This window comes from Sciurus vulgaris (genome assembly GCF_902686455.1).
Source record: "Sciurus vulgaris genome assembly, chromosome: 3".
Classification (NCBI taxonomy): Eukaryota; Metazoa; Chordata; class Mammalia; order Rodentia; family Sciuridae; genus Sciurus; species Sciurus vulgaris.
This window is the reverse complement of record NC_136463.1, coordinates 112,516,561-112,542,504: the sequence shown is the minus strand read 5'-3', so window position 1 is coordinate 112,542,504 and position 25,944 is coordinate 112,516,561. Positions and strand designations below refer to the sequence as shown.

Below are 25,944 nucleotides of genomic sequence, written 5' to 3'. Positions count from 1 at the left end.
TTGGTGACCTTCTTATACTTCTTCTCTTTACCCCCAAATAGAAGTAACGGCAGGTTCTTCACACCACATCCCATCCTGTCAATCTCCTTATAACTTTAAATAAAAGAGTGAAAATAAAGGTTTGAGTTTTATGTGTGTGTCTTCAAGGAGAGGGGTCGAGAGTGAGTTGACCTTCTCCCTCCTGTCTTTCCTGTGGCAATTTAGAACCTGTGTGTTGTATAGTTTTTTTCTTAGTACCCAACCGAGATGTTGCTTCCATCGTTTTCAACTTTAACATCTTCTCTTTTTGATCTTTGGGGATCTGAAACCAAAGATGGATAAGAAGGAGTCGAGAAGCCAGGTTCACCAGAGCACTGAGTAAGCGCCTGTGTGCTTCATAGTTCTCGTCATGCTCTGTTGGTTGTGCTGATGGTCCCGGGGGAAGGCCTGCAGTTCTGTTACCAACAGAGGAACAGGGGTTGTGGTTGCTGCTGGGACCACAGCCAGGAGGGTATTTATAGTCTGTGGTGAGTGGCTGCGAGCCCACCCTGGTTCTGGACACGCCTCCTGCTTGAAAGTTCCCTGTGTTCTTGAACTGGACCCTGCCCTCGTTGGCCAGACAGTAGTTAATGATAAAGTGGATGGCTGCATGACGTGGTGCGTGATAGCCTTGGCAGCTCACAGCCTGCAGGTGCTTGTGCTTTGGCTGACCTGAGCACCCAGTGAAGACCAGGTGTCCCCCTCTCCTGCTTTGCTCCTGGCTGCCTTGGTTTGCTGGCCTTTCCCCAGACATTGACACGGTGGGTGGACCACTTACTAACTGGAATCTACTTTCTTTATGCCACTTGTGCTGTGTCAAGTAAAGATTTATAACACTAAAAGAAAATGCAGGCCATGAATTTATCTTTCTCCTCTCTCCTTGAATTCAGGTCAGACATCTAGACTGCTTTAGAAAGGGGATCAAAATCAGGTGATGGTTTGCACACCTTAGCTCACTTGAAGTCATAAGGACTGGAAGGGAAAGGTGAAAGAGTATGTTCTCATAGGAAATTGCAAAAAGTACAAAAACCTTTTTGTTGTTTAGATGGTAAGGTATAATGTGTGTATTTGTGCTGACCTTTGGTTGCTTTGATGGTGAAGGGAGGGTTTATTTGTTTTGTTTGCGTTTGCAAGTGACTGAAAACTCAACCCTACCTAGCGTTGGAAAGTGGACCATTAAATGGTGGCCTTTCTTGGGAGTCCAGGTAGAACAGGTTCCAGATCTGGTTTGACCCAGGGTTCAAGCAGCATCCCTGAGACTCTGTTATTTTTCTCTGTCAACTTTGTTCTCAGGCAGGCTCTCTCATTATGGTATTGGAATTGTTGTGACATATTCTCTTACATTCAAGTATAATGAGAAAATCAAACTTCTAGTAATTCTTATAAAATTCCAAGAGTTGCTCTCATCAGACAGGCCTAGGCTGCCCTCCTCCCAAAATCAAATCCAGTGTGCTGGTTGGTCTAGTCCCTCCTCCCTCCCATTATCTTGAATTTAGAATAGAAGAGGTGTATCCCAAACTGGATTCAGGAATCATTATTGGAAAGTAGCAGCAGGTAGAGGCACTGGGGAGGCAAAGGGTTTCTACAAAATGTTTTCATACCACACATGTTGGGGCCCTTCATTATCATGGACCTCCTCGATTTTGCTGTTTTTCAAGAAGTAGTAAGTTCTAGTAAGTAGTAAGTTTTCCCTCAGAAACAGGGAGCCAGAGATTTTGTTGATGCCCCTGGGATGTTCAGTGCAGGGTATCAGATTATAGTGGGTCCTAATGGATGCCATGCTAGGTGGCTCTGTGATGTGACCTTAGCTCAGTCAGCTCACACTGTATGCCATTTCTCAAGGATAGTAGCAGGATGTCTATTCTCTACATATGTTTTGTTTGTCTCTGAAAACACGTGTTCCATTTCTCTGGCTATTCAGATTCATTTTGGGTGACTGTTTTGTCAGCCTGGGGCTAGGAAGAGGGGAGGACAGGCTGTGTTTTGGCAGCCCTTCAAGCCTGGAGCAGCATCCTGCAGCCAGCACCATAAGCTGTATAATTTGTCCATGGAGGCCTATGCATTATAAAAATGAAAATCCCTTCTCTGACAGCATTCATTGCTTAGCATGCAGCAATTTGGCTGTCAGAAACAGCTGGCCCTGCAGGGTGGGACAATAGAAAGGCGAGACCAGAGAGAGGCCAGTGCTTACTCAAGTCTCCCACTGTGAGAGGATCAGGTTACTGAGACTGTCATTAACAACAGACTGCAAGGGGCTCTGAGGCACAGCTTCCAGTGGGCAGGAGCTGGTGGCCAGGCAGTGAGTGATTTCCCCCTTTTTGCTGAATGGAACAACAACAGCACCACCACCACCACCACCACCACCACCACACACACACAAACACACACACACACACACACACACACACACACACACACACACACAAAACCTGTTAACTTTTGCTGACTCGAATATTCAGTTCTGACGTGTTTTCTCCTGGATGATGAGCATTTTAGGGGCGATAAATCCTTTCTACATTATACATAGTTGTTATTGGAACATTGTGGAAAACTCAAGAGAAGTGTGGGGAGGGGTATGATGGACTGCTTGGTACCTGTATTTTGGCATCTATAATTTTTAGGTTCTGTTTACCTAGAATTAGCTCCAAAAGGCCCAGCACTGAGAACCCCATGAGGCACGAAGGCATGAAGTAGAGACAAGTGTGTGTGTGACCCAGATGTAGCATGTAGCAAGGGTGAGGAGGGGCAGAGACCTGTGTGGCTGCAGTGTGGCTGGCCCTGTACTCTTTCCTGTATTGATTCCATGACTCACGGAGCATGATCTAAGCAAAAAGCACACTTCAGCTATAGTGGAGACAGCTGTCTGTTATGGGAGGACATATTTTCTGGTTTTAATGGCGCCAGGGTTTTCCTTTTAGTTTATACACTGGTGATAAACTCACTACAAATGTCTCATCAAGGGTGTTTAATTTTTTCCCTCCTTCCTGAGAAAAGAATTCTTTTAAAAATGTTCTTCTAAATATTATTCTTAACTTTTATTTCACAACTGGACTTCCTGTGTAGGAGAAGTTTTGTTGTTCTGTTTTTGGGGAAAGCTATGTCAAGATGGTAAGGGCCTCCTGGCAGTTTAAGGCAACACAGTGGAAGGTATCTTGGATTTCTGAAGGGAACAGCATTTCAGAGGTTCTGGGTGACTCCATACGTTTGCTAGTTGGGATCTGGTAGTTGTTATGTGTGGCTGAGACTGTGCTTTTCCCCTTTTTCCATCTAAATCTGTTTCCCTTTTACATGATAGAGGCTGAAGTTCCCAGATGTTGTTTGGATTAAAGAGTGTGTGGGGGAAGAGGGGGAAAAAAAAAAGCTTTCTTAATGATAATAACAGAGTCAGACTGGCTGGTTCTGTACTGACAGGAAAATGGAGAGATAAAAAGTCCATTAATGGTGTGTGCACAGCCTAAGTAGCCAATAAAACAATGCTGTCCTCCCTGGAAGCCGGTCCCAGACTGGCAGCGCTTCGTGCCAACTGCAGGAGACAACAGCTGCAGAGGGGCAGAAGGATTCCGAGTCAAGAGTCCACGTCCACCGATTGGCTGGGGGGTGGTTCTTTTGTTCTCTGCCTCCGCCTCCTCTCCGCCTCCGCCTCCTGCCCCTGTTCCTTTTGCCCATTTTCCACAGTGAGCCCCTCTTAATGCTCGCTGTTCCAGAAATTGAACCACATCTGATTAAAACTTAATGGTTACTCAGAATGAAGTTGGCTGGTGGTTTCCAAGCCTATTTGTCTGGGTTAGTTTGAGTGTGTGACCATAGAAATGTTAATTTATACACAATGTATCCAAGTATTACTGTCCCCAAAGTTTGATAGAATAGTCACTTATCACAGAGGTAACACTGTATCCCTCTTCCCAAATATTGAATTTACATGCTCAAAATGAGTAGTAAAAAAAAAAAAAAATTATTTTTTCTTTTAGCATTTTCTTTTGGAAGGTAACTAGGGAATGGTGAAGACTTGGTTTCATCAGCATTTTTTCTGTGTGTGTGCTTCTTTCTTGGCCAGTCCTGGGCCAGGTCCAGTGGTGTGGGGAGACCTTACTTACTCTTTCCTGGTCAGGTCAGCCCTTAGGTCTCCAACCAAGGGGAGAAAGGAAGTCCTGAGTGGAGGGGAAAATCACCCTTGTATATTCAAAAGGGAGGTGATCTTAAAATGAAATAATAATAAAAAAAAGTGAGGTGATCTGATTTCTTCTGTCTCTGTTACCCACAGGTTTAGTTAAAAAAAAAATCTGTTATTATGACTTTATTCCTATTATACAAGGGGAAAGGGCATAGTGATTGGAGTATCCATTTTTGTGCCATATCCTGGCCTATAGAATTGACCTATATTAGGAAGTACTCCTAATACACTGGTGTTCATAGCTTCATTTGGCAGGGGACAGAAACAAAGTTTGAGAAACTCCCTTCCTCAAGGCCACAGAGTCTGTTCTTGCCCGTGGGTGCAGCTGGAATGAAACATGTACTGTGAACCTGCTGTGTAGCCAGCCAGAGGGAAGATGGTGTTCCTTATCTGGATACTCCAGAATATCGGTGGTGCAGAGTAGGAACACACTTTGCTTTTGTGTTTCTGTGTTACTTATTTAGGTGCTGGGGATTCAACTTGGAGTCTCCTGTGTCCTCCATTGAGCTACACCCCAGCCCCACACACTGCTTTTAAATCCCAGAAGCCTTAAATCCTAGAAGGCTCCGTGGAAGAGGAGACTTTCCTTTACACTTCAACACTCTCTTTGGGTATGAACTCTGCTCAGGCTTTCTGATCAGGGCTGGGACTCAGAACTGGAAAGGATGAAGGAAGTCCTGCTGTCAAAGTGTGGTCATCATTTTCTGGTGGATAGAGCCCGGATTGTGGAAGACAGAGTGGGTACCCACCCATCCTGGGAGAAGAGAAGCTTGAGAAAAATACCTGGTAATGAGCTCAGCTGGGAGGAAGGCTTATCCAGTTGACCCTCCCTAAATAGAAGGCTTGGAGCCGAGTGTGGACCTTGGAATGAATGTGCAGAGGAACATTATGTCATGCTTTTAAGTACTATCTGCGTTTCCCTTTTGGAAACTGCATGTAGCTTATGAGCTGTCTCAGTATTCTTGGCTTCAGACTTCTCCTCCCTCCCAGACCATTCCCAGGCCACACCAAGTGCCATAGTATCCGAAGAATGGTTTTTCTTCTTTTGACTAAAGATGGCAAAATAAGGTCTGTGGGCAAATTATGTTCTTTTACATAAAAACCTTTATGTTAGACACCTTTTAGAAAGTATGTAGCCATGCCTGGTTTGGTGTTTTATTTAGATGGCAAACTAGAGAGACTGTTCTGAGGAAATATGACCCCTCAGTGATTAATATTAGATATTGAATGGCCTTTAACATGTCATGCTTGCTCTACTGTGCCAGCTTGTCTTTTTCTAAATGTCAAGCCATCACTGTGTCAATTTTATATGTTTGAAAGACTGGGATGAATTCCAGGTGTGACACTTTGGTTTTCATTTTTACATTTTATAGTAGTTTAAATGTCTCGATAGTGTTCTTGGTGGAGGCTTGTCTAGGTCCATGTTGATGAAGAACAGTAATGTATTTTAAAGTCATGCTTGGTGTTTTGGGGGTGACTTGCTTTCAGTTCTCTGTTCACTAGCTGATGCTGGGGATGTGAATGGGAATTGACATGCTGGTTATTAATCTGAAGATTTCCCTTTATTCTGTCAATAAACTCCACTGATTGAGGGATCTGCTTTTACCATTGTTTTCGATTCTGCTACGGGGCATCTCTAGACTGCAGTCCATTGTGAATATTGCCAAGTAATTTATTATTCATTATTGAGGAAAAGAAGTTTTGACATATATCAGAGCTGATTCAGCACCGTACTCTCACATGCATTGTTATATCTTTCAGAGTGAGAAAAGAGGGAATTCAGAGACAGGTCGAAGTAACCAGGTTTTCATTGGTAAAAGCTAACAATTTTTTCTTATTTTAAAGGAAGGAAATCACTATTATGAAAGTCAGTGTTGTGATTGTGAAAGCATCAATAATAGTAATGACTTATCCTGAAAGGGTGTTTATATCCGGTTCTGTTCTGAGTGCTTTACATATATTAACTCGTTTATTTTAATAACTCTGTGAAGCAGGTTCAATTTTCTTTTAATCTAAATTTTACAGATGAAGGAAATGAGGCACACTAAGATAGTGCCTAAGGGCTTAGAGGTAGCAAATGGCAGGGCCAGAATTCTAACTGAGGTGGTCTGGCTCAGATCTGTATTTTAGCCACAGTGAAGGGTTAAAAAAAAAGGAATAGTGACCAGGAACACATAGAGTAAGGTGTGGAGTCCTGACAATTTCCTAAAGAAGAAAATTAGAACCCTCACTAAGACGGAAGAGTCTGAGGGATGTGAGGATACAAGGAGCAAACATCTGTGGCATGAATACTGGTTTGTTAACTTACTGGACTTTGGAGGAACTTTCAGTGAAGGAAGTTATCTGACTGTGGTGTTTCCTCCTAAAGGTTTCAGTTGCAATATATGTATGTATAGTCTTAGTCTGTTTGGGCTTCTGTAACAAAATACCTGAGACTGGGTAGCTTATAAAGAACAGAAATTTATTTCTCACTTCTCTGGAGGCTGAGAAGTCTATGAACAAGGCACTGGCATGTTCTGTGTTTGCTGAGGGCTTCTTTGGTCATATGTGGTGTCTTCTTACTCTGTTCTCACATGGTAGAGGGGCATGGCAGATCAGTGGGGCCTTTTTTATAACAGTATTAATCAGCCCCACCTCATGATATGATATGAAATTTCACCCTTATGATCTAGTCACCAAAGGCCCCACCTTCTACTATTATCACATTAATGATTAGCTTTCAACATATGAATTTTAGGGGACCCATAAATATTCAGACCATGGCATGGATCAAATATAAATCATATGTATGCATACACATGTAGTTTATATATGTGCATATATATGTATGTGAATCTCTATTTTATGAATCCAGACTGTGTTTGAGAAGTAGCAGTGATGTGTGTGTGTGGATACTTAGTTCCTTCACCATTCTTGCTGTTGGATGTTCAGTGAACCCCACAGTTGGGAGCTACTCAACTATTGGAGAGAGAACACACTCACATATGGAAGCTTCCCCAGCTCTGGCATGAAGTTTTCACATTTACTTGCCTGTTTCTTTAAAACAAAAAATTACTGTATATGTTGAACTTGTCTTTGCTAAAGGCACTGGGAGTTGTACTCAGAAGTAGAAGTCAAAGTGTTCGGTGTATGTGCACTGTGAAAGTCCACCCCAAATTGTATTTAAAATAAAATAGTTTCTAGATATGTATGTGAACCACTCTTCCTGTGTCCAAAGTAAAAACCAATGGCTCACAATTGTGTTAAGCTGGTATAAATCTTGTGATAACTTCTAAGAGGCTTAATTGAATTAATGATAGTGTATGTTGTCTTAAAATAAACCTGACTGGTAGAAACAAAAGTGCTGTATGTGAAAAAATAAGTTTTTTAAACCATTATCTACAAGTCCTTTCCCCAATACTTAGTACTTTCAAAATTAAAACTAACAGGAGCTAGCCCTTTCCTTCCTGCCATTTTTAGAAAATAAGCCATTCTAAAACTTACAGAAGATTATCACTTCCCCCTGGGATTTAAGAAGAAAAATAGCAAAGTCAGGGAGACAAATGCTTATGAAACGGACTAGGGTTTAGTGACCTGAAACTCGGCTGAGTTTTTCTCAGAATTGTTGATAGTGTGAATGGCAACCATTGACAATTGCTAGTGTTTTTATATACTTTTTATAATTCTTGTATGTTCATGTTCTGCCTTCTAATTGAAGCAGTCCTGAGAGTATTAACTGTTTAATGTGGTGTCTATCTGAGGGATACTCAACTTTGAGTCACCTGGAGAGTTACCCACCTCTGAGTGTTAGAGGTCAGTCTCCAGGTGCTCTAATGTGCAGCCGGGTGAGGACCTGTGGGCTCATTCAGTCCTTTGTCCTGGTGTTTGGATGATCCTTACCTGCCCCTCTGTAGTCACTGAACTCACGTGTGTGCTGGGCATCAGGGATGTGAGGATACAGGAAGCAAACTTCTATGGCATGAACACTTGTTTGTTAATTTATTGAACTCTACAGGAACTTTCAGTGAAAGAATTTAACTGGCTTCTGCCTGGGAGAATGTAAGACTGGCAAAAATCTTTCCTTGAATTTATTTTTATTATTGTTTTTGTGGTGCTGAGGATTAAACCAGGGCCTCACAAATGTTAGTGAAGTGCTCAACTACTGAATTACAACTATGACCCCTGAATTTTTTTTTTTAGATCATGTGTGTCTTAAAGTTTGTATGAATGCATATGTATCTGTATATATGAAGTATATAGACATACATACATTTTATATATATGTAGTAAAACATGTGCATGTATATATGGACTTATGTATATATTTATATATATATTTTTTATTTAATTTTGTAATTTTAGATATGGTACTGGGACTTGAACCCAGGGATGCTTTACCACTGAGCTACATTCCCAGACCCTTTTTACCTTTTATGTTTTTATAGTCTTGCTAAGTTGCTAAGGCTCACCTCAAACTTGTGATCCTCCCATGTGTCTGGGATTATAGGTGTGCACCACTGCTCCTGGCTAAGCTTATCTGTACATAAATAAATATTTTTATCCCTTTTAATCAATCCTAGATAAAGTATGTTTTAGATAAGAATGGTGTAACATGTTTATGAAGAATTAATTTCTGGTCTGTGGGTGTTTGGTGATAGAACACTTGCCTGGATTTTGTGAAGCCCTGGGTTTGCTCCCAGCACTGAAGCAAAGAGAGAAGAAAATAATTTATTTCACATTAGAAGTTCTGGCCCACTTGGCAATTTGGGATATCAATGGCAAATATAGATTATTTGTGTTAACTGTCAGGTAAGTTGCTTCTTAAAAGTTGCAATATCACAAATGATCAAGAAGCTGATGTTTCAACTTGTGCTGATGTAAATTAATCACAGGTGTGCAATCTTGAGGCCTGTGATGAAAGGAGTGCTAACACAGTCAACTTCAGACATTTTTCATTTTGTAAAATTAATCTATAAAAAATGAATCTGGGGGCAAAACTATGTGTTCTAATTAATAGTAACCAAAATCAAGAGACTGTAATTCCATTAGTGGACTGAATGCTTAATGACACAAGGAGATTAAAGTATGGAAAATGTCTGTGCTTTGTGGTTACTCTTATAAAATTACTTGAGTTAAGGAATCCAGAGATTCAAGTATCATAGATAATGAAGTCTTGATAATAGCTTGTAATTCTGGAAGCAGGCCCATCCCCACCTTCCCACCCACATCTCCCCACTCCAAAGTATCATTGTAACTCACAAGAGGATTCCAGAGGGGTTTTCCCTGATTCTAGGTAGGTTGGCTCTAGTCCTGACTCCTCACTTGCCATTATTCTTCCTGTTGTTTTGTCTTCCCTTTTATTTTCTTCCAGCACTTCATGTGTCCTTTCTTGGAAGTTGTCCCATGTTAATTGTCTCAGCCTGAGCTTGGTGATTTGCATGTTCTCAGGAGCCCTTCTCTGATGAGCACATGGTGTCTGCTTATTTTATAGATGGGGCCACAGACTCAGAATAATATTCCCAGTACCTGGGGAGGACAGGCATAGGTTCAGTTCCTAAGCTGTGTGACTCCAGAGCTTTCATTCTTTTCCACAAAAATGGATTGGGAGACAAAGTTTGTTAATAAGTACAGCGTACACTCAAGGTAGGGAAAACTTCTAAGAGGATAGACAGCATTGTGAGTTCTCTGGTACTGTGATGAAATACCTGAGACAATCAACTTTAAAGAAGGAAAGATTTATTTTATTTCATGATTCCAGAGGTTTCAGTCCATGGTTGTTGGGCTCTGCCGCTTTGGGCCTGTGGCAGCACAGTATATCATGGCTGGAGCACATGGTGGAAGAGGCCTGTTTACCTCATGCCAATGGAGAAGGAGAGAGAGAGGGAGGAAGAAGCTGTAGTCACCAAGTCCCCTTAAAAGGCATACCTCCAGTGATCTAACTTCCCTGTCCTGGGCTACACCTACTAAACGGTCCACCACCTCAGCCATTAGCCTCTCAGGCTGGTGACCTGTCCTTCAACACGCGGGCTTTCGGGAGACACTGCCAGAGCATAGCATTGTGGAAGGGAGAGCACATCTTTCCCTCACTGCAGTCCCTTCAGTCACCTGGACTGCAAATAACTGGAAGAAGGCCAGAGAGTGAGACCCCTGCCTCAGGAATTGTATGGGGCACAGCTCCAGGTGACCATCTCAGGAACAATTTTCTGGGAAAGGAATTAACATTTTTCTTATAAGATGGAGCATTTCCTCTCCTACATTTTACTCACAACACCTTAGTTTCTAGTAATATTACATTGTTAGCACAGTACTTGAGTATTATTTCAGTTCTTTCTTTCTCTCTCTCTCTGTGTGTGTGTGTATGTGTAATTTAGAAAAAAGATTTAAGTGGTGGAATAGAAAATATTTCTTTTTTTTCAAGTATAAGTCAGTAGGAAGCTAAGGTTGAGTGTATATTACACATTATCTTTTTTGCATAAAATAATACTTGTAGATCTCTCTTAGTCTCTTTAACCTAAGGTTTGGGGGACAGTGGGATATTTGTTTGTTTTGGTATTGGGGATTAAATCCAAGGGTGCTTAACCACTGAGCCACATCCCAGCCCTTTTCTTTTTTCTTTTTGTATTTTATTAGAGACAGGGTCTTGCTGAATTTCTAAGTGCCTCCCTAAATTGCTGAGACTGGCTTTGAACTTGGGATCCTCCTGCCTCAGCCTCTGGAGCCACTGGGATTACAGGCATGTGCCACCATGCCCGGCTGGTTGTTTGTTTTGCTTTGAATTAAAAGCTGTTGCAACACTAAAAGTGGGTTCTGGGTAGACCTACCTCTGTTTTTTGCCACTAGCATAATAATTTGTTTTTACATTTTTTTCATATTTCTCTTGGAGGTTGCCTTTTATGCTTCGAATCCGTTGTCAGGATATACCCATTTGTACATCAACATTTTATTAAGGAGCTATTGGTTTTAAGAAATTCCTGATATTTCAGAATGAAAAATACTACTTATCTGTGAAGAGTCCACTAGGCAAATAGTTAAACTGAAAAATTGAAGTGTACTCTTTGAGTGCTTAGGCAGTTAAGTTTGGGAACACCAGATGAGAGGACATGTACTTCAGATGGGATGTCAATGTGGAAGCTTCGGGAGGTGATGCTAGAGCTGATTCGGAAGCACAGGAATTTGCCAAATGCATATTTCAGACCAACAAGTGCGAAGGCAGAAAGTGAATAAGATCATGGTGTGCTCAGGGAGCTGTAAGGTGCAGTTAGGGTGAGGGGGCCCTGTGAGGTAATGACCTGGTAAGGCCAGAGATGTCTTGGGCCAGACTGGGAACACCAGGAGTCAGCACATGTTGGTGTGATCCTGTGACTGCTTCAAGCAGCCGAGAGGCAGTTCAGTGGATGGATCGACTGCCCTGTTGGCAGATGTGTAGGGAAAACCAGGGATGAGTACTGCTGTGGGGAGAGTCAAAGGTAGTGGTGGGTTTGTAAGGTGAACTTGGTTTCTGGGTTGTTAATCAAGGTCAATAGGTGCTTCCATTGCAGGCGTTAGAACATAAGGGAATATCAGCTTGTTTGGGAGATGGTTGAGGTAGACATGATGACTTTAGTTTTGGGATCCTGTATGTATTCTTATGCCCCTGAGAGCCTGGTTGTGATGAATACCTACTGTTTTACTACTTCTCTTCTGCACTTTCTTACTCATTTATCCTTCAATTGGCAGGCAAATTATTGGTAAACAAATTAAATGAAAAGCAAACCTCTGTGAGTTAAGAACTGAACTGCTAAATTAAATGAAAAATGTTGTTTTTAGCTTTTTTCTTTCATGAGTAGGTTGGGTGCTATCTCGGTACAGGAGTAGATTGGAAAACCATCTTTAATTAAAGAGTATGCCTTCTTGTTAGCATAATTCTTGAGAAATCCTGGTAACAGTCACAAATGAAATGTCTAAGCAGAGAATCTTTGAGCTAGTGGGGAACTTAGTGACCCAGACCACTGTCCTTAGTTTATATTTAGAAATGGAAATCAGAGAGGGTGAGTGACTTCCCAGCATCACACTGCAAAGGCACCAGGGGTGCCTTTCTCCACAGTGCTTTCTCCACTGAACTTTGATGACTCCCTGCATAATCCCATACTGGTGATAGAGGCAGATTTTGAAGAGCTCTAATGCTCAAGTCCACTTAGTTAGTGATAAACCCAGTTACCTAAATTCTTGACTTGATGTTAAGTTCCTTTTTCGTTGTTGTTTTTTTGGGCACACTGGGAATTGAACCCAGGGCCTTGCACATGCTAGGTGAGCACGCTACCACTAAACTACATCTGCAACCCTTCACTTCTATTAACTCAGTATTCATAGGTTAACAAGTGTGTGTTGACTATCTAATATGGAAGGGATACAGCCCCAATTATTATAAAAGATAATAAGACAAAGATACATAAGAGGCTATTTTTCTCATCAGGAAGCTTGAAGGTTAGTTTTTTTTTTTTAGATAACTCATTATAGGACTGGTAACTACTTTCAAAATACACAGCTTGTCTGACATAATTATGCTTAAGTAGTATACACACACACATACACACATACATGATAACAACAAGAAAACAAGGCCATGTGACACATTGTTCACCTTTCATTTTTGTTTTTAACTTTATTGGATCTTTTTTTTCTTGTTACCTTGTTCTCTTGGTGAGGGCACGCAGTTGGCTGAGTAGCCTTGGGAATGCCTGTATGCCTGGTGGCAAATGATAATTTCAACTAACGGATTAGAAAAAGTGTTGATTAACTTTTATTCAGTTTATTCTTGTTGAAATTTAATTAGGGACAGTGATTTGGTGAAACATTTATTTAGGTTGATAAATAACATAAATAATATTTGTAAGTGGGGATGAGAATATTTTGTTCTTTTCTTTCCTGTTTTGCATTTGATATCTTGGGTAGAAACTTAGCCATGTAGTGATAGAGGAATTTTTTTTTTTTTTTTTTTTTTTTTTTTACCACTATGCATTTGCAATTGTTAATGCTTTTGGTTTTTCTGTAATTTTAAATGTCACTCATTCCATATATATTTAAACCAATCTGGCACAATGTTAGTCCAGCCTGGGAGATATAGCAGGGGGTTGGACACAATTTCTGCTTTCAGGAGGGTCCTCATGGAAGCTTTGCTAAATATCTGTGTAGTGAGGTAAATAGACATAGGCACCCCAGAGTAGAGCTTAGGAGAAGCAAAACGCCAGACACCCCATTAAAAACCAGAAAATCTGGTCCTAGCCCGGTGGGTGGCATCCTTGCAAACTCTTGTAAAAGTGCCTTGAGATCAGGAGCTGATGAAAGCCTGAATGGCCTTGTGTGTGAGGGTAATCATCAAGGATTACCACATTCCGGTGAGGCAGCAGTTAAAACATGGGCGCCGTGGTGGTATGGATGCTGCAGTGGTGCTAGATTGGGAAGTGCACACAAGATACTGAATTGAACAGACCAGGAAGAGCCCCCAAATTGCCATTTCAGTCTGTTTCTGTTTAGGGGTGTTCGGGGAATATGGAAGAAATGACAGGTTCCTCCTTCCTTACCTCTGCCAGTTCTTAATCCTTCTCCACTCCAGGTGCTGATTCCTTCCTCAGAGCATTTTTGAGATACAGATGTAGCTGGAATAGAGCAATTGGGTTGAGGCTTAGGGGAATGTCATGACACACACAACACCCAGTACGAAGAAAGTATAGGAAAACAAGGAAAAGAGATGATGGATCCGCTGGATTTCTTTACTGACCTTCCCACTGTTCTAAAGACATGGAGAAGGGTTTGCTGTGTGGTTAGTGACATCAGTTGACTAGAGATGCTAGGTCCAGTTCCTTTCCCAACTAATTAACAAGTGACACTGTTTGGTTTTTCATAGGGAAAGAAATGAGAGAGCAGGAATTGGGAAGGAAGAGAGAAAGGAGTGAGTTTTGTGGGTCCCCTGTAAGTGGGAAATACTAGTCTCTGTCTTTCCGTCTTTGAAGGATCTGCCCTTCTCTGATGTCACCCTCACATCTGGTGAGGTGGTAACTCTGAGGGAATTCTGTTTTAGCCTGCGCCTTCCTATTTGGTGTCTTATAAATCCTTTTAAGCTGCCGCACTGGTGGAGGAGTGAGTTTGGGGACTGTTAGTCTTTCGTATTCCCGTTTTCCAGGCTTCCCTGTAGTAGCCTTGATAATACTTATTTAAAATTGCGATTTGTGGGACTGGGATGTAGCTCAATGACAAAGAGTCTGCCTCGCATTTGCAAAGCCCCGGGTTCAACCCCCAATTAAAAAAAAAAAATGCAATTTGTGTGAGTCAAAATGGCCAAATCTCAATCATTTCATGTGATTCAACCTAATAATTCAGCCTTAGTCATCTCTACTGTCTCCTCTTCTTACCCCTTAAATATTGAGTTTATAATAATAGCTACTATTCATTAGCACCCACTGTGTGCCATTCTCGTTACTTGTGGCAGCTCTACAGGGACGTCATGGTGCCCGCTTGCCTGCGGGATGCTGCTGCGAAGACAGTTGACTCAAGCTCAAGTGACTGGTGGCTGACAGGGCTGGGATTCAGCTCAGGGCTCTGGTGCAGACCTGGAACTCCCTTAGTCTACCATGGCCCCCTGCCTTTGTTCCCTCAAGTTTCATCCCTGATCCTCTTACTTTGTATTTCTGGCACAAATAAATGAGTCTTTGGCTGGATGAATGAAAGGGATTTTGATGGACCGCCAAACCACTTCAGTGGAGAGTTTTGAGGTTACAAAGTATAAGCAGGTTATCTTCAGAAGTGTAGTCTGTTACTTAATTAAACTGAGTAATTAAATAATCCACAGTGGGTCCCTCTCATCTCAGCCAAATTATACATTAAATTCTAGAGGAATAAGGTGCTCTGAAATTTGGGTCTTAAATCCTGTTACTGGGCCAAACTGTCAGGATAGCCCCGCTTCACTGAATCTTCTCTTTGGCTTGTCTTCTCCCTAGGCTTGTGAGACCTTGATCTTTTCCTTAAAACATCCTGGGGATTTCATTCCTTCTCATTCCTTCCTTCCCTCCCCGATACTTTTCCCTTATTCTTTAAAAGTCTAGTGAGTTTGATCCCTACTCAGTATCTGGATATACACCTGGAGAGATTAGTATTCCTGTGGCAGAATTCTTTCCCAGGATTTCTTACTAAATGTACTGTTTATATTTTCATCCCTTCAGGAATGAAAATCAGTTATCAGGTAAATGGGAAAAAGGGTTATAATTCTCCTGTGAGAGTTAAAATAGTCAAAATAGAGATAGTAGTAGGTAGAAAGAGTCAACTGATGTCAAGTTGAAAGCAAGCACAGAAAAGGTGACGTGTGGAGCTGAAGGTTAAGAAGGACATTTCTTGGAGTCAGGGCAGGATAGGAACATGTGGGAGAGAATTGGACTTGATTGCTTGTAGCTCTTGCTGTTAAATGTGTGTTTGTGGCCCAGTCTGCTACTACTGGTGGTGAGTCATCCTTGCAAATAAAATAAGTTTATATGCATAGCTTACTGTATACAAATCCTATGGGTGGTATTCCAAGAAACAAGTTTCAGAAGCAAAATAAGTCTAAGTTGGCAGTTTCAACTTGTGATTCTGTGTACTACTGTTAACTTTGCTTGTAGATTTGAATGTAGGTTATTGCAGGGGTCAACATACTTTCTCTCTAAAGGGCTAGATAGTAAATATTTTAGGCTTTGCAAGCCATACGGACTCTGTCACAGCTATCAACTCTGCCATTTCAGTGTGAAAAGAGACATAGACTTTACGTAAAACGAACAAGTGTGCCTGTTCCAATAAAACTTTTATTTATAAAAACAGACTGTGGGCTGGATTTTGCCTGCAATTTGAATACTATCCAGTAATGTTAGCTGGCATTTTTTTTCGAGTTTTAATATTTACTATAGGCCACAGTTCTTTGTAAATACCACTAAGCTTGCTATTTCTTATTTAGTAATGCTTTTAGATATCCATAATTAATAATGAGTAAAGAATGTATGGAAGTATTTTTTTTTCCTTTTGAGACAGGATTTCACTATGTTGTCCAGGTTGGCCTCAAATTCCTGAGCTCAAATGACCCTCCTGACTCAGGCTCCTGAGTAGCTGGGACTACAGGTGTCTGCTCCTATACCTGGTTTGTTTTGGAAGTGCTTCAGCAATAATATATTTTGGGGAATTCTAGAGAAATTTCCTGGAGATTTCCATTTATCACCCCCAAATGCAAAGATTAATAATTGTTGAGAATTTGGAAACTCCTAGATTCATGGAGCTGCTGTCTGTCATCTGTACTTTACCTTAGTCAGCTCTGGTCTTTCCCAACTTCACGGGCCACCCCCTGCCCCCCGCCCCCCGCCCCACCGACACCTGTGGTGTTCCTGGATTTATCTCTATTTACAGCATTTGACATATTTCATTTGTTTCCATTGGGAGTCAGGAATCTTGGAAGCTGACTGATGACCCCATTGCCTTTCTTTAGACTGCTAGCAGATCAGGCCTGTTTCCCCACATGGGCAGAAGGATCCTCAACATTTATGTGCTAGATTGCACTAATATTACATTAGATTCAGAACAGGAGGACATTTGGAGTATCTTACAAATAATTTGTGTTATTGTTGGAATTGGTATGTTTCATACTTTTCTTATCATGATACTTTACCCCTTCAATTATCCTGAAAGATAGAAGCATGAAAGGGAATTCAGAATATTCACTATGAGTATTAGTTCAATATTTACAGTCAAGAGTCAATTTAACTTGGTGGTAAATTAGGAGCACGGATTTTTGGAGTCAGAAAAATATGGGCTAATTTCTGGTTTTGCCACTAATTAAAAAAACTGTGACCTTGAACATTCTTACTTAAACCTGTCTGAACATTGTTTTCTTATGTATAATATGGAAATAGTACTTCCTCTCAATTTCATTGTTAGATTAAGTCAGATAGTGCCAGTCATGTTAGCCAGAATGAAGACACTCACTAACTGATTATTATTAGTTAACTCTTAAAGATGAAGTTATTTATCCTTTTTCATGAAAAAGGAAACTGAAACTCACAGAGGTTAAATGATTTGTGAAGGTCACATTTAGTAGCTTTGAAAGTTTAGTTTGCTTCCTGAGTCCATGTTCTTGGACTACAATTCCACTTTTAAAAAAAATTTTGCATAGGTTTATTCCTTTTTTGGGGGGTAGTATTGGGGATTGAATCTTAGGGTGCTTTGCCACTGAGCTACAACTCTAGCCTTTTCTATTTTTTATTTTGAGACACTGCGTTGTTGAGGCTGGCCTTGAATTTGGGATTCTCCTACCTCAGCCTCCTGAATCACTGGCATTACAGTGTGCACTGCCATGCCCAGTCTTTTTAAAAGTGTTGGGGATGGAACCCAGAGTCTTGCATATGTTAGGTAAGCACTCTCCCGCTGAACTATTTCCCCAACACTTCTTAAAATTTTACTTTGAGACAGTGTCTTACTAAATTGCTAAAGCTGGTCTTGAACTTGAGATCATCTAGTCTCAGCTTCCCAAGTAGCTGGATTTAACACAAAATGGCTTGGTAAATTTTTCTGCTTATTTTTAGTGTTTCACTATGGTTTGGGAGCATTTCTTTTTTAAAAAATTTTTATTACTAAATATTAATTATACAGCTTAGTGTTTCATTGTGGCATATCTGTACATGCATATAACATAATTTGATCAATTTCACTCCTCAGTACCTCCTCCTTTCCTCCCTTGAACCTCTTCTCCTACCCCACTGGTCTCCTTTCCACTCTCATTAGATCCCACTCTTCCCTCCTTGCATCCACCTGTGAGAGATAACATGTGATACATGTCTTTCAGAGTCTGGCTTATTTAACTTACTATGATGCTCTTCAGTTCCATCCATTTTTCTACAGATAACATATTTTTGTTTTTTATGGCTAAATAAAACTCCATTGTGTACCTTGACCTTGTTTTCTTTGTTCCATATCCCACGTCTTAGAGTGATTTTGGTTAGTGGTGATTCCATAGTGAGATGCACCATGGTTAGTTTTTGTGATGGGACTGTGTGGACAGAGTGAATGGGATGGTTCCTGCAAGAACGGGGATTTGCAATATTTGGAAGCTACAATTTCTAGAAGCCAAGGATGTGGTTATTACTACAAAGTCGAGAAAACTTAAACTGTGTTTTGCTTTTGTTTTATTTGTTTGTTTCCTGTTGCTCAGCTGCTGTGTTGACTGCTGAGACCTGTTTGGATATAAGTACTTCATACGCTTGCCTGTTACTTGGGTCCCATCGTATCACAGCTTTTAAGAAGCTGTGCATTTTCTTTTGAACTGGACTAATGGAAAATGTATTGCAATGTTAAATGTTCAAAATTAGAGCTAGAGAATTGGATTAATTTCTTTTTTTCCCCTTTCTTCATAGTCTCCCCCTACCCCCTCGCAGGAATGTGCTTTTGACCTTTATGGGTCAGATTTTTATGCAGCTTCATTGGCTGCCAATAATTAAAATTCCATAACAAAACAAATATGTTGGCTAAATTTTTGGAAAAAGCTTAGGTCAATGGAAGTCTAGTGCCAAGTTGCTGGAGTTTGTTATATAGATATGTATCTTATAGTACTGATTTTAATTAGTACTATAATTAGTGCATAAGTTTTTTAAAATTATTCTATTTGTTTTAATTTTTTAAACAACCTTGGGATTTTGAACATCATTTCTTTCTACTACTTCTGAGGTCTGCCAAGCGTGCTTATTGACATCGAAGGTATTTGTGCGGACATGGGTCCTACATAGACCATTTGGAGCATTTAAGTATTCGGACTTCGTTCAGTATTTTACCTCTTATTTTACTAACCTTTCTTTCATATAATACATCACCAGTTTTGACATTTATTCATGGGTTATTTGAGATCTCCATGAATTTTAAAACAAATGTTAAAAGAGGTGAAAAACCTCTACAATGAAAAATACAGAACTCTAAAGAAAGAAATAGAAGACCTTAGAAGATGGAAGCTCTCCTATGTTCTTAGATAGGCAAAATTAATATTGTCAAAATGGTCATACTACCAAAAGCGCTATACAGATTTAATTCAATTCTTACTAAGGTTTTGATGATGTTCTTCATAGAAATAGAAAAAGCAATTATGAAATTCATTTGGAAAATAAGAGGCCCAGAATAGCCAAAGCAATCCTCAGTAAGAAAAATGAAGCAGGAAACATCACAATACTAGACCTTAAATTATACTTCAGAGACATGGTATTGGCACAAAAGCAGACAAGAAGACCAATGGTATGATATAGAAGACCCAGAGACAAATCCACATAAATACAGTTATCTCATGTTAGACAAAGTTGCTATAAACATCTATTGGAGAAAAGATAGCCTCTTCAACAAACAGTGCTGGAAAAACTGGAAATCCATACATAACAAAATGAAATTAAACCCCTATCTCTCACCCTGCACAAAACCCAACTCAAAGTGGATCAAGGACCTAGGCATTAGACCAGAGACCTTGCACCTACTAGAAGAAAAAATAAGCCCAAATCTCTATCATGTCAGTTTAGGAGCTGAGTTCTTCAACAAGACTCCTAAAAAGCACAAGAAGTAAAATCAAGACTCAATAAATGGGATGGTATCAAACTAAAAAGCTTTTTCACAGCAAAGGAAACAATCAAGAATGTGAACAAGGAGCCTATTGAATGGGAGAAAATCTTTAGCACACGCACCTCAGGTAGAGCATTAATCTCCAGGATATACAAAAAACTCAGAACACTTAACCCGATAACCCAATCAATAAATGGGCGAAGGACCTGAACAGACACTTCATAGAAGAAAAAATATGAATGGTCAACAAATATATTGGAAAATGTTCAACGTCACTAGCAATTTAAGAAATGCAAATTAAAACTATACTGAGATTTCATTTCACTCCAGTCAGAATGGCAATTATCAAGAATATAAGTAACAATAAGTGCTGGTGAGGATGTGGGGAAAAAGGTACGTTCATACATTGCTAGTGAGACTACATATTGGTGCAGCTACTCTGGAAATTTGGAGATTGATTCCTCAGAAAACTTGGAATGGAACCACCATTTGACCCAGGTATCCCATTCTGTGGCATATACCCAAAGATTTAAAATCAGCATACTATAATGATGCAGCCACATCAATGTTTATAGCAGCTTCAATTCACAATAACTAAGCTATGGAACCAACCTACTTGCCCCTCAACAGATGAATGAATAAAGAAAATGTGGTACATATACAAAATGGAATATTACTCAGCCATAAAGAAAAATGAAATTATGGCATTTGTTGGCAACTGGATGGAACTGGAGACTATCATGCTAAGTGAAATTAACTATTCCTCAAAAACCAAAGGCTAAATGTTCTCTCTGATATGCAGATGCTGACACAATAGGCGGGGGTTGCATAGGAGGTGGGGGGGCAAGGGAGGTGGCATGGTGTCAGCCTTCTATGGACTAAGACCTCTGAAACTGTGAGCACTCAAATGAACTTTTCCTGCCCCCAAATTATGCTGGTTGGGCGCTTTAATCACAGCAGCCAAAAAAGGTGACTAAAACAAATGGGAATGGGAAAGACAGAATGAATCAGACATAGCTTTCCTATGTTCATACATGAATACATGACCAGTGTAACTCCACATCATGTACAACCACAAAATTGGGAAGTTATGTTCCATGTATGTATGATATGTCAAAATACATTCTATTGTCATGTATAATAAAAAGAACAAATAAAAGATTAAATGTTAAGTTATATTTAGTTTTCAGATTTTGTTTTTATACAATAACTCTTGAACACACTGCTAGGTACTATGAAGGAGGAATGGAACAGAAGAATAATACGTGATCGTCACCTAGTTTTAAACTGATTTTGAGACAAACCTAGTTCATGGCAGAGAACTGCATGCCAAGTTGAGTCATACAGAATATAAATACCAGAAAATCAGCATGAGAAAGATCTGGAAAATATGTTTGGAGTAGGCTGAACAGAGGCAGGAGAACCTGAACACTGTCTTGAAAGATGGGAAGGAATTCCATGCAGTCAAGATGAGGCTGGAATGTAATTTAAAAATGCAGGGTGCAGCTCCATGGTGCACATTGGCCTAGCATGCTCAAGACCCTGAACTTAATCCCTAGCACTGGGGAGAAAGTCATTCTCTGATTTTTTAAAGCAGAGATTCTGAAAGAATTTAGAAAATATACACTAGTATTTTTAAAATTTTCTTGCTTCTCTAAATCTTCCACTGACAAAGCACGTGTGATTCCAGACACAATTGACCCTAGGCATGAGAGCTAGTGATGATGGCCTACTCCTTAGACAAAGCTAGTTGTTGGCAAAGAAGAAAGCAACCTTGGCCCCATGATCTTGAAAAATACCAGTATTGCAAAAGTTTATTTTGAAAACTCAAGGGTTTGTGGGTGCTGCTCGGCAGAAGAGTTTGTAAGGATGTCCACTGTACGAATGGAGTTTTACTCTTTAATTTTGCTAAATGATGACTGAAATGGCCTTTTTATTGTGTGTTATTTTTAGTGTGTCTTTTACGTGTCTAGGTTTTTTTTCCAATAGATGGGGAACCTCAGTTTAAGCTGAAGCAAGGGATGTTTTGATACTATCTGCAAAACTTTTCCCTTGAATTCCAAGGTGACTGGAAGGATTTTCTTTTCCACATAATTACTTAGAAATGTTGTATTTTGGGTTTGTTTTCTGCTTAGATTTATTTCCATGAAAATTTTTCTTGACAGAATTTTCCTTGAGGTTAAAAAAAAGAAAAGGAAAAAAAAGTGCTATTTTCAAAAAGGAGTAGGGTATTCAGCACTTTGTATTTTTTTAAGGTTTTAAATAGGAAAGTTTGGTTCTAATAAAAATTTCCTCTTCCTTTGGCAAATGGTCATGTTTTTCAAGTCTTACTAAAGGAAAAGGGAGCCTAGGTGGCTTTTTGTTTTTTGTTAGTTATCTAGAGGACCTCTTCCCTTCCACTTCGTGCTCCTTCTACACCATTGTTTTAGGAGTCTTTGAACTAGATGTCTACTACTGAGAATGTTGCTTGAAATGGACCCAAACCAGATATTTCCAAATTTCCCCCAAAATTGGTGACTTTGGTTTACTGGATGTCTCTAGGGAGGACTAGGGGTCTGGAAAGAGAAGGGAACTTTGTTCATTCTGTCCTTTGTACTGCTCAGACTTCTTTTTTTTTTTTTTTTTTTTTTTTTAAGAAGTACATATAAAAATTAATACACACTGCCATTGTTTTTGTTTGATTTTTTTTCCTTTTCTTTTCTGTAATGGTCTTGAGCAGTGGCATAGGGGCTTTGAAGGAATTTGAGTTTGAAATTTGCGAACCTTTTACTGGATTTGTGTAATTTATAAAAATACTTAAAAATATCAGTGTTTTCAAACTATTCATATTCATATTTCACTTGTCAGTCAGCTTTAGTTTTATGATCCCAGTTGAAAAAATTGTCAAGTTGTGTACTTGTCTTTAACTGGCGCATTCACACAACTACAGAATTTTCTTCTGTTTTGCTACAGATTTTTCTTTCTTTTCCTCTGCAGCCCTGAGCGGTCCTGAGCATCACATTGCCATAGGGAGACTGCTGGAGAGCTCCTAAATCTAGAGGACTCCAGGAGCACCTCCCAGGGAACACAGCCAGTGAAGCTCTAAAGGAGGGCGCTCTGCTTGAAGGACTGTGGGCAGATGTGACCGGGAGCCAGCTTTAAGGTAGCTGAGTCAGCTTTTCCTCGGACCTCTCCAAGCAGCGCCACCAGAGCTGGTTGTACAACCATTTCAACAGATTACCTCTTTTAATGCTCTTTGGCAGAGATCAGATCGACAGGGTAATTTCTTTGCCACAAATGATTATTTTGTTATTTTATGTGCATTTAATATAAGAAACTTAGGATCAGTCTACTGGATTTTGTTCTTGTATTGCTTGGATGGTAGGCTTTTGGGGTGGTAGATCTGTACAGCTATTCTTTAATTTTGGCTAAGTTTTTAAAATACCACCATCATTTCCCCTACATATAAAAATGTTTCTGCCATTCTTTTCACTGTATAGGGCTACGATATTTACTTTTTTCTTCTCACCCTTTTTTCCTTCTCTGTGGAAATGGGGATTGAACCCAGGGACACTCTACCACTGAGGTACATCTCCAACCGTTTTTATTTATTTTTTTCGACAGGTTCTCACTAATTTTCCCAGGCTGACCTTGAACTTGGGATTCTGCCTCAGCCTCCCGGGACACTGAGGTTATAGGTGTGCTCCACTGTGCCTAGGTGAACTTTTTTATGTAGACATTTTTTTTTTTTTTTTTTTCCGTACTGGGGATCGAACTCAGGGCCTTGTGCTTGTGCAGCTGAGCTATCTCCCCAGCCCTATGTGGACATTTTTAATAAACAAATAAAATTGGGAGACTGGGGTTGTGGCTTAGTAGTAGAGCACTCACCTGGCATGCGTGAGGCACTGGGTTCAATTCTCAGCATCACTTATAAATAAATGAATAAAATGAAGGTCAGTCAACAACTAAAAATTTTTTAAGAAATCAAAATTGGTTTATTATGTTTAAAAATTGATGAAACATGATTACACATTTTGTATCACAACTTGCTTTCCATTTAATATACTGTGGACTTTTTTCCTTCTGAGCAGAATTCAGTTTCAGTCTAAGTAATGCCTGCTTACCTGGCTGTAGCATAATAATAAGTAGCACTTTAGCCTGTAATTTAAAGGCCGTGGGGGGAGGGAGGCCTTTCACATCAGGCAACAAACCAGTGTTGACACTAGACTTGGAGTCATTAACCACATGAGTTTATATTTTCCATGGCAGATGATGCGCTGCTTTAGGCTGTTGCTGATGTATCAGCTATGTCAAATTTTCATTTTCTGGAGGCTGTGTTGATATGTAAGCATAGTTGTTAGTTCTGGCTACCATCCTTTGAGCATTTTGAAATACTTTCATGCCCATGTAAGCTGGAGGTTGAATTAGTTTTAAGAGGAAGTCATGAGTAACAGGGATGGCATTAAGTGACTGACTGTATTTTGTATATTTGTTTAGTTGAGGGGAAGAGGAAAAGATGATGGCTGTAGTTAATTGCTAACCCTGTGATTCTTTAATTATGAAACAAGGTTAAATATATTTAGTTCAATTGTTTCCTAATATGGCTAACAGTGAGAATCACCAGAGACACTTTCAGATATCTAATAGTGAGAATGAATATTTGTATTTTTTTATTGTGTAAGGTATTTATTTTTGGAAAAGTAATATAATCAATGTAGACAAGATTTAAAAGACACAGGTTGTGCAGTAAAAAATAAATCTCCCTTTTCCCCAAGTACCCAGTTACCCTGGGAAACCATTGTTACCATTTTCTTTCAGAGATTTCTGACTATGTATAATATGTAAGTATATAACCTATAAATTACTAATTTTTTTTACACAGATTAAGAATATATCGTTTTGCATCTTCTTTTTTCTTTGGAATAATGTTTTTTGAAAGTTCTCCCTTATTAAAGCCTCATTCATTTTCAGTGAATGCCAGATATCCTCCTGTAAAGACATGCTGTAATTTATTTAACCAGGTCTATATTAATAGATGTATTTCCAGTATTTATTATCATGAACAGAGCTATGAGAATAACTTCTTATATATGTCATTTCAAACATGGAATCTGTAGGATCCATTTCTAGTAGAATTGCTGGGTCACAGGGTACATATATTTTAATTTTGGTAGAAATTTATCACCAAGTTGCTCTGTTCTTACAGCTTATTAGTTTAAGATTTCACCAAAAATGGATGAGAATGTTGCTTCTTCATATCTTTGCCAATCACAGTATGATTGCAGAACTGATAGGGTTTTTTTTTTCATTGCCAAATTTATAGGTGAAAAATGTCAGTTTAGTATAGCTTTTATTTCCATTTTTCTTATTTTGATTGACATTGAAAATCTTTTCATAAGTTTAAAAGCCATTTGTACTTCTAGATCTGTACCTTTTATTCTATGTCTTTGTCTGTTTTCCTATTGGGTTATTGTTTTAGTCAGTTTTTTTTTGTTTGTTTTGTTTTAACCACTCTGACCTTAAAACCTGTCAAGAACACTTTTACAGGAGGAAAAGTTTATTTGGGGCTTATGGTTTCAGAGGTCTCAGTTCATAGATGGCTGACTCCATTGCTCTATGACCGAGGTGAGGCAGAACATCATGGCAGAAAGGCATGGTGGAGGAAGGCAGCTCAGAACATGACACCCAGGAAGCAGAGAGAGCTCCAACTCACCAGGGACAAAATATATACCTCAAAGACACACCCCCTGTCATCTACCTACTCCAGTCACAAGGCCCTACCCATTTACCTACGTTGGTTAATACAGTTAATCCATGCAAGTGGATTAATGCATTGATTAGATTAAGACTTTCTTAATCCAATCATTTCACCTCTAAACTTTCTTGTATCATCTCATAAATGAGCTTTGTAGGGGGTGGGTACAATATATTCAAACCATAACATAACAGATACTGATTTTATTATCAGAATATTGACTTATTATGAGAATACTGATTTTTATTATCAGTTTATAGCTCCCTTTTTTCTCCTTGTCATATGAACCATTTATATTTTTCCCCAGGTGGTCATTTATATAAAGACAAATAATTTTGATGTGCTGATTATTAAACATCTTGAACAGTTAAATTTACCAATTTATTCATTGAACACGTATTTATTGATTGCCTTTTTTTGTGTTAGGAACTTGTTCTAGGCACCTGGCTATATAGTAATGAAG

The 25,944-nt window shown here is 39.5% G+C and overlaps 1 protein-coding gene across 3 annotated transcripts in view; it reads left to right on the top strand.

Moving 5' to 3' along the window:
• Positions 1-25,944, top strand: part of ACVR1 (activin A receptor type 1) — a 118,570-nt gene that overhangs the window by 29,905 nt on the left and 62,721 nt on the right. Inside the window, exon 2 of one of the 3 annotated variants that reach the window (XM_079131789.1) lies at positions 22,724-22,889. The exons of 1 other annotated variant lie outside the window; for it this stretch is intronic. The gene's annotated coding sequence lies outside the window, so the exon portion shown is untranslated. Of the gene's footprint in view, positions 1-22,723; positions 23,006-25,944 lie in introns of all 3 variants that reach the window. One more of the 3 variants, XM_079131788.1, reaches the window with a different exon arrangement.